Here is a 9,330-nt window from a genome sequence, read left to right on the forward strand (position 1 = left end):
AAATACCTCCAGGGATGGTGACTCCATCACTTCCCTGGGCAGCCTGTTCCAGTGCTTGATAACCCTTTCGGTGAAGAAATTCTTCCTGATATCAAACCTAAACCTCCCCTGGCGCAACTTGAGGCCGTTTCCTCTCGTCCTAACTAACAGTCCTTGAATTGTTAGTCCAACCTGTTCAGGTCTGCTCTGGTGCTTCTCTCTCAACCAGCAGAGACAGAAATGTGGTTGCTTGCCTGGGACCCCAGTTCTAAATAAAACACTTAATTTTTGAGGCAATGCTGGAGAACGGTGCTAAAAATAAAAGCATGGCTGTTTACCTTACTGACTCATCCCAGGTGCGGGTCCTTCCCTTCAGCTCTGCTCTCATGTACAGAGGAGCATATTGGGGCACATGGTAGTGGAGACTCCTGTGCAAGGGGAAGCAAATGTCAGGATTCCTCTCCCAGCTCTTCAAGCTAGGTCCTTTCCTCCAAGTGGATGACCCTAACTTACTGATAGTTCTCATGGAGAAAAGCAGAACCATCACATGTCTCCAGAGTTCATTAGTATGTAAGCAACACACTTTGCTGAAGAAGTATTTTGCATATATTAAGTCAGTCATTCTCACAAAACCCTTAACTAATAGGTATTGTCTGTGCAAAAGAGGCTGAACCATTTTAAACTGTACAGATGCTGTGGAAAGCTGGTTTTACACACAAGCCCACCAGAAAGGCCTTCTCCACGTGGTACCACAATACCATTGCCTCTAGGATGGAAAGCAGTAACTTGCAAACTGAAGGATTATGTGTCCCTTATTTAATCTTAACTAAATAGGATACAAGATAATTAGCGAAGGCAGAGTTACACTAGGATGCCAAGGAAAACATCCCTAGTGGCAACAGATTTTCCATGAGCACTGTTGTGCAACAGATACAACACATGCTATATAAAAAGGTCTATGCTGATACATGTCTTTCAGAAGAGAAGTTGTCTGCTAGTCTGCAGCTGTCCAGAAGTATTTCCCATAATCCAAGCTGTAAAGCTGCCAAAGACTTAGCCTCTAGAAGAGAAGTGATGCACTACTTGGCTTTCAGCACCAGCAGAAATGGTAAGGCACATATGTGTGACCTCCAGTAGACTAAATCGGCTGTCACTGTGCAGGAAAGATCTGGGAGAAAAACGGAATAACAGATCTGCTTACTGATGATTTCAGGGGAGCATGTGACCTGCTGAAGCACCTCTACCATTTACTTGCTTGGATTAGGGTTTCTTTCAGTTGTAAATGAAGACATCTTACCAGCAAGAGGTGACCTAGTTTGAACAGGGCAGACATGTAAGAACCAGGTGGCGAAGATTTAAGTCTACATGTATATACTGGGGTAGTCCCAAATTTTAAATTCAACCTTCCACAACTGACTGTAGTGTGGCTGGCAGAAAAGGAATTTGCTCTCCTTGGCTAGATACGTCAATCTCTTCTTTCAAGAGCATACAGCCAACAGCAGCAAAGCTTGTATGACAGCTCCAGAAGTCCCCGGGCAGTTCACCACAGCTAAACCTGAAAGTACATTGTTCGGTACCTAAATTAACGATGATAAATATAGCCATTTAATCCATATACAACTAAGATTCAGAGAGTCTTGTGCTGGATTATAGACAGCCAAGCACTATACAAGAGAAACCAAGTTCAGAGAAGAAAAGGGGTTTTCATTACCTTCCAGGACTATTGCACCAGCAACCCTGGGTGCCCGCTGATCTCAATTATTTCTCCTCCTCTTCCAGTGGTTAGACTTGCCTTGCTAGAGCCAGCCTTGCAAGCACAGCGCTTCCCTTCAGAAAACTGAAGTTCACTTCTTTTATTTAATATTTTCAGTCTTTCATCAAAACGTGTTCATAAGCTTTCACTAAGAAGGGTGCTGTGCTTGCAATAAAAAAAATAGTGCCCCGTGTACTTCCTTATGAGAACAATGTTCAAACATGTTAGCTCGCTTATAAAAAGCAGAAAGGGTAGGGCCAGCCCCTCCCTCATGTGACTTGCTCTCTGCAGCGCACCGGGCAAGGGGAAAAAAGTCTATAGCTCTTTGGGGCTTCTTGCCAAACACTGTGGTTTTTTTGTTTGTTTGTTTGTTTGTTTTTTTACTCCCAAACCCTCTTTTTCTCCATGATACAGGTCAAATCAAATCATCGTTTTGATACAGGAAGGTTTTCTTAAGTGTTTTGAAAACAGTTACACCTATTCTTCTATAAACAACTGTAAACAGTCTGTTTTTTTGTATGTTGTTACATTTTTTTCCAAAATCATGTTAAACATTAATTAGATAAGATTAGTAAAATACTTGCAACAGCAACATGATATTGCTCTTGTAACTCGAGGACCAAGGTTGTGATTTCGTTACCCGTATAACTAAGCCCAAGTTAGTCAGGTCAGAAGCACGCATCCATTTTAAGAGGGATTTTCACCATGCCAGTGATCTTCAATTTTTGAAATAAGCTTGTAGACAAAATTACAAGCTAGGAGGGACCTGATGCACATGAAACAGCCAAGAAGGGTGAACGCTTGCCTTTATCTGTGGCAGAGAAACAGTTTTAGGAGGTACAAAGGGTTTCTGACTGGGAGGAGATCCCTTCTCAGGAACAAAAGCACTTGAGGCTGCGCCCTCGTCTGAGACCATCGTACAGGAAAGATCTGTCTGGTGCCTCTCCTGTGAAGGGAGGAATTTACTAGCAGAAACAGAAATATAAGCAGAGCCAACTTTTGCATTTCCAGGGAATAGCAGCTTGGAGTTCACTTATACATTGCAGGCCTATAGAAGCTTTTTTGTTCATGATCACTGAAGCTTTCCATTTCCTTCCTGCTTTCCTAGGGCCAGCTGACCTGAGAGCAATAATAGCAGATGGAAAGCCTACATATTACGGATTATTAATGATCTGTCATTCCCTGGACTGCAAAAATTTCAAAAACTTTCAATTTTCGTTTTCTTTTCTAACATACACCATACCCCAGTGCAGAATATACTTTGTCCAATACTGAGAGGGAAAATTCAGTATTTGAGGCCCAGAAAAGGGAAGGGTAGCCTGCTGGAAGCATGAAAAAAGACCTAAACAACCACCCCTTTAAAAGTGTGATTTTATATTTTATAGCAGCAGTCAGAAAGCGAGAGGACTGAGAAAAAACAAGCTAACATCAACTCTGTCCATTTTATCTATTCCTATATAAATGATTGCACTGTTGTTCCATGTTATATCATGACAAAACACGCAAAAATTGGCCATTTTCCTCTCGACACTTGTGCTGACCTTATAACCAGAGGTGGATATATAGCCTTGCATAACTTTTGAAATATACTGGCAAAGTCAAACTTTTTGATTTGTTTTGTTTTGATTTGATTTGATTTGGTTGAGGCAGCATCACTACCCATGGAGCAATGACCTCTGCCGACATACAGCTACTCATCCAACCCATCGCTTCCATCTGTATCTGCTGTTTTCCACCTCAGACCCAGAATATCCCTATACCCTTGAAAGCAACCATTCTGGTCGTCATTCTGAACTGCTGAGAAATCAAAATACCTGGATTCTTTTAAATCCCTGGTGTTTTTTAGGAAAGAGTGTGGCAGTCCGTGTTTGCACATTGTCGGCCCTGGCTGCACACAGGAAAAGCCACAGCCAATTTTCTGCCTTGGCTGGAGCTCTGGGTTACTAAAATCTCTGGGTGGAGGGACGTGACTTTGTCCCTTATGGAGCAATATTAGGAACAGGGATATTTCTAAGGATGTTACAGCCAGCCTGGGCAGATGTGGATGTAAGGGAAGGCTCGCTCTGACCAGGACTCATTCTTTCATTTTGGCAGTAGCTTTTTCAGACAAATAGAACTGGAAACAGTCCCAGAGGAGGCACAATGGATGTAAAAGGGAAACTCTCACAGATACAATACAATATATTTTTAAAGTACTTTAATTATTTTTTCTTCATTGTGCTTCTCTGTTTTCCTCCCACTGCTTTGCCTGCCAAGGAAAATTTATCTTAATAGTCTTTCCCATAAGCAGATAGAAGAACAAACATTCTGAATAATGGCAGTATAACTCCCTGTTTTACAGGAGGTTCACATTTGGTTTCTCTTTCGGTTCGCTGTCCTTTCATGTTGTTTCTTAAATTAAGATCCAAACTAGGTTCTCTGTCTTGCTTGTATTATGGATTTTGTATTATGGATTTTAATTTCCTGGAGAACCCTCATATTATCTTCTTAGGTTTCTTACCTTTCTGTTGCCGTCTATCTTATCTAACTCCTCTGGCCCTTTTTTAACTGTCTCATTTACCTTTAGCTAACCCAGCCAAACACTTGGTGTTGACTCCTGCAGTCCTCCAGAGGGGATAAGCTGCCTCAAGGGGTTTTTTCATTTCCCACCTTGGGCAAATTTAGGTCAGTTATCAGCTAGTTTCAGTTTTGTTTCTACTTACATCCCAGCCTAAAATCCTTGATATCCCAACCTTTGATTTGCACAGTCTGCAAAAGGACACTTAAAAATAAAACCATTGTTTCCACTGACTTTAAAAGTGCCTGTGAGGACTGGTTTTTACTATATGTATTAAGCCAAAAGTATAGGAAGATTCCCCTTAAAAAATGGGAAGAGCCTGTGATCTCTGATGAGAGAAACTAGTTATTTCCAAGAGGTAAAAATAAATCAAAGAGGAAAAAAACTCTCTTGAGAGATGGAAAGGTTTGGAGTTTGGTGTGGTTTGTTTTTTTCCCCACCAGAAACAACTTAAGCATTTCTCCATTCTGAGCTGAAAAGTTCTAAAGCAATTTCAGTATTTAATTTGTTCTTGCCTTGCAAGTTTGAAATGACCAAGGGTAACGTGACCCAGTCGTTCCACCTTAAGGAGCTTTTTCTGACTGCAAACTCTAGAAACTGGCTCCTTCCACCAAAGAATAGTAGGAGAGAAAAAACAAAGTCCCACCAAACAAGGCAGACCGATCTACCCCAATCATCAGCCGAACTTCAGAAAAGAGTCATTAATTAAAGGAGCCTTTGGCAGCGCCGGGGGACCTCAAGTGCCTGCACAAGCTGGGCATGGCGGGGACAGACTCCAGGTGGGCAAGCGGTGCCTCCACGCATCGTCTGCTAACAAATACCCGCATCTTTTTGATATCAAAGGCTGACCCGCATCTTCGTGATATCAAAGGCTGCTGCCACGCAGAGGACGGGCTCCCCGACCGCTCAGGCCTAGCGCAGCAGAGGGATGGAAAGCTGGCAGCAGCGGGGAACGTCAGACCCGGCTTACGGGGTGGAAACGATTACAGCCGAGGCGGGGTGCCCTCGCCAGGAGCCCATCGAGAAGCAGTGTCCCCGGCAAGGTGACGATGGGGGCTGCCGGTACCCGCGGCGGGGGCGGGCAGCTCCCCCCGCCCTGCCCGGGCCCCGGCGCTGAGGGAGGGAAAAGGGCGGCGGGCAGCGACACCTGGCGGCGGCGGCGGGCCCGTGCGGCCCGCTCGGGGGGAGGCCGCGGCCGGGGCCTTAAATGGGGCGATGGTGGGATCCAGCAGCCCGAGCCCCCGCCGGGCCGGGGTGAGATGGCGTTGCGATGGAAAATAATGCGACTGACAAGGCGTAAAGGGCCTTGGCTCTTCTGCCTGAGACGGCCGAGCTGATGCTTGCGTGTGTAAAACAAGAGTCCGAGCTTTAGTGAGGGTTCAGGAACCCAGGCGCGTCCGTGTCTCATTCCTGGCTCACATAACAGTGCAAACCCAGAAATAACACGTGGAAAGGGAGATATTGCACAAAACTGCACCGGGTGTTAAGGTTTGTTTCTGAGCAGTGCTGCTACCCTCGCTCGTTTGGTTTAGATGGGATATAATTTTTATTTTAAGTTGCCACGTGACACAGCTTTTTCCAAAAGAGTTTTGTCTCTCCTTCTTACCGTGTATTGCCGTGGGGCAAGGCGGAGGTTTGTGGTCAAAAGGGCACTGCTCTCTTCCCCCTTTTAACCTTCTGGCTTCCCCCAGCTCCTCCCTGGGACTCAGCACTGGTGCTCCAGGCCAGCTCTGACATGGTGCGGCTGGGTGACACTGGACTGGATGCTGGGGAAAGAGCCATGGCAGGAGGCCTTGCTGGGAGCCTCCCTGCTTTGCTCAGAGGTTGCATCTCATCCTTGGTCCTGCAGCTCTGCCTGAGCCTGGCCATGGGCCTGTCAATCCAGACCCTGACCCTGACCCACTGGCTTTGCCTCACAGCTGCCTCCTCACTGCAGACGTCTCTGGGAATCGCGGCACTCCTGGCTGTGCTCGGTTAGGATCACCAGACCTGCTCTGCTTGCCTTGCACAGGTACTGTGGGACTGCCTTGTGCCCATGAGGATGCTGCTCTGGGCTGCTTGCTGTCACCCTCAGCTCCCAGCTTCCTTTCCCCTATGAAGCTGCCTGCTCTGGTGGCTCTCAGGCACTTTCTAGATCTTCAAGTTGTGCCATGAGGCTGTCAGTAGAAAAGTCATTCTGGACTTTATTTATTTTGGTACATTGAGTGGGGAAAAATCCACATCCTTTTATTTTTCTTGTTATTTACAGTCACTTCTGGTCCAGTACCTGACCAGCAGCTCAACGCAGTTCCAGTGGTATAAGGTAAAGACACTTTTTCCAGTCTCCCACTACCTTGTCCTTAAACCAGTTCGGTTTAGGGTGCTGTAGGCTGTGATCTTCTCTGAGTGCCAAGGATATGTTTCAGAGGCTGGGAGTCAGCATGGCATGGCAGGGTTTGAGTATCATCCTTTCTGCCAGCCTTTTCAATAAAACAGTAAGTAGAGTTTGCCTAAGAGCCACTGAGCCAAAAATCTCTCTAAGCAAGTTTTTCTTAATCCCTTTATTTTCTATAAGGAAAAAAAACACCCTACCACAAAATGTTTAAGTTTCTGGATTAGTAGTGAAATATGAGATAGGCGTAGAATTAAAAAATCATATACAGCTATCTATCTCTGGAAAGTGTTTTCACACTTGAATTATTGTAGCCTTTGGCATCAACTGTGCAGAATAAAGCCCAATATCTAACAAAACCAAAGTCTGTCTGAAAGCATTGAGTCAGCACAAACCAGCCCCTGGCGTACCTACTTCAGCACAACATCGTGATACAACTGACCATACCCTTGACAACTCCAGGAGCCTGTGGTGGAGCAGCTACACCCTGTGTTGAACTCAGGGCTTATTGCAAGTGTGGGCAAAACCTTGGGCTGGGGTGAAATTCAACTTGGGAAGAGCCAGTGCAAACCCTATAGGCCTGCATGCAGATCCTTCACCAGATGGGTGAAGTTATTGCCTCAGCAGTTCTGTGGTTCTGGCAAACCAGAACATCACTATACACATCTGGGGATGTGTATGATGATACACCACACTAGTGCTGCTACAAATGTCCCACCCACAGAAGAGTATTTTCCCAATGTCTCTGAGCTGTTTCAGGTGCTTGTGTTATCTGCAACTGTATATTCCTTTTGTGCATACATTTGAGTATTTACATTTCATTACTGTGGCCAGCAGGTCAAGGGAGGTGATTCTCTCCCTCTACCCCGCTCTGGTGAGACCCCACCTGCAATACTGCATCCAGCTCTGGGACCCCCAGCACAAGACAGACATGGAGTTGTTGGAGCGGGTCCAGAGGAGGGCCGCAAAAATGATCGGAGGGATGGAGCACCTCTCCTATGAAGACAGGTTGAGAGAGTTGGGGTTGTTCAGCCTGGAGAAGAGAAGGTTTCGGGGACACCTCATTGTGGCCTTTCGGTACTTAAAGGGGGCTTATAAGAAAGACTGAGAGACTTTTTACCAGGGCCTGTAGTGACAGGACAAGGAGTAACAGTTTTAAACTGAAAGAGGGTAGGTTTAGATTGGACATGAGGAAGAAATTCTTTACTGTGAGGGTGGTGAGACACTGGAACAGGTTGCCCAGAGAAGCTGTGGATGCCCCCTCCCTGGCAGTACTCAAGGCCAGGTTGTATGGGCTTTGAGCAACCTGGTCTAGTGGAAGATACTCTGGTTTCTCTTCAGATTGTATAAATCTTTTGCCTTTTACTAAAGATTTCCATGGAGAGGAACAGGCACAAGTGTCAAGGAATTTTTTGAGGTTTCTATGATTCTATGAAAGATATCCTTGCCCATGGCAGGGGGGTTGGACTAGATGATCTCTAAAGGTGCCTTCTGACCCCAACCATTCTGTGATTCATTCTCTGATTCCATTTAATGTCTAATCACTTCATACACATTGAAGGAGTTTCAGTAACTTCCTAAATGTGTTCTTCACACATGTAGATAAAAAGATTTGCTTCGATGTCCAGCTGAGATGGATGCGCAGTTGCCACAGCTCAGCTGGCAGAGGCAAACTCACTGTCTCTGGTGTACTTCAGCCCAAGGGAATGTCTTAACTCCTGCTGTTTGCTACTGATATGTGAAGCGGTATGAACACATCCTTATGTAAGTATGCATAGTTGTTTTTTTTTTTCTCCTTTGCAGAGTGGAAAAATTGCATGAGCTTCAGGTAGGAAATATGTATATTGTTCTTATACACTTGATTCATTGCAGCTAACAGCTGTGAAGGCAAACATGTTTTTGAGGGGGAAGCATAGGACTGGAAACCACAACCTGAATGAAACCATATGCATCAAGGGGATCAGAGGCCAATGCAGATGCAGTTTCAGTCTGTGTTGGTCAGTTATTCTCACAGGTCACATGGAATAAACTCTTTGATGAGGATTTCTCCAGAAGAGCGGTATTTTAGCAAGATTTCCAGTCAGAGAAAAACACTGTATCAGAATAAAAAGCACCCCAAAATGAGCTGAACTGCCATGCTTTGCATAGCTACTAGAGGGTGGAAAAAGTCTTGGTGAATAACACAGATGGCAGATCTATAAGCCTCAATAATTAAAAGATTAAGAATTTATCATTTTGTTTCAAATTAGGATAATAATTCCCAAAGGAATATGTGGAATCAAATCCTTGACTTCCTGAGGAAGGAGCATGGTTTCTGAATTCTAGAATATCCATTTTGTGCAATCCTTTGGGACTTACTACCTTTTTTTCAACATTAACAATAAAAGCTGCTTTTCCCATTTAAGTTAAAACCAACCATCTGTGTGCATAAGGGGCTTTTCCTCCGAGACAGAGATACTGGGTTTCCCATTTTCCTACTTCTCTAGCATTTGTTAGTCCATTAATCATAAGCCTTAGCACTCCTGTAGTGCTGTAAATGCCCAAAACTCCCTGCTACCATGAGGGCCTTCATTCTGTAAATGAATTTAAGTGGGTGGATCAGTGGGCTCGGGCAGAGCTCTGCAGAAAACAGCAGGGCCTCCTGAAAATGTAAGTGGGTCTGAAGCTTGA

At 45.0% G+C, this 9,330-nt stretch overlaps 1 non-coding gene across 1 annotated transcript; it reads left to right on the plus strand.

The window, feature by feature from the left end:
• The first annotated feature begins 7,981 nt into the window (after positions 1–7,981).
• Positions 7,982–8,097, plus strand: LOC137664480 (U5 spliceosomal RNA). The gene has a single exon (XR_011048329.1). It is a non-coding gene; the product is annotated as a U5 spliceosomal RNA (small nuclear RNA).
• Positions 8,098–9,330: the final 1,233 nt, after the last annotated feature.

The sequence above is a fragment of the Nyctibius grandis genome, chromosome 5 (genome assembly GCF_013368605.1).
Source record: "Nyctibius grandis isolate bNycGra1 chromosome 5, bNycGra1.pri, whole genome shotgun sequence".
NCBI lineage: Eukaryota > Metazoa > Chordata > Aves > Nyctibiiformes > Nyctibiidae > Nyctibius > Nyctibius grandis.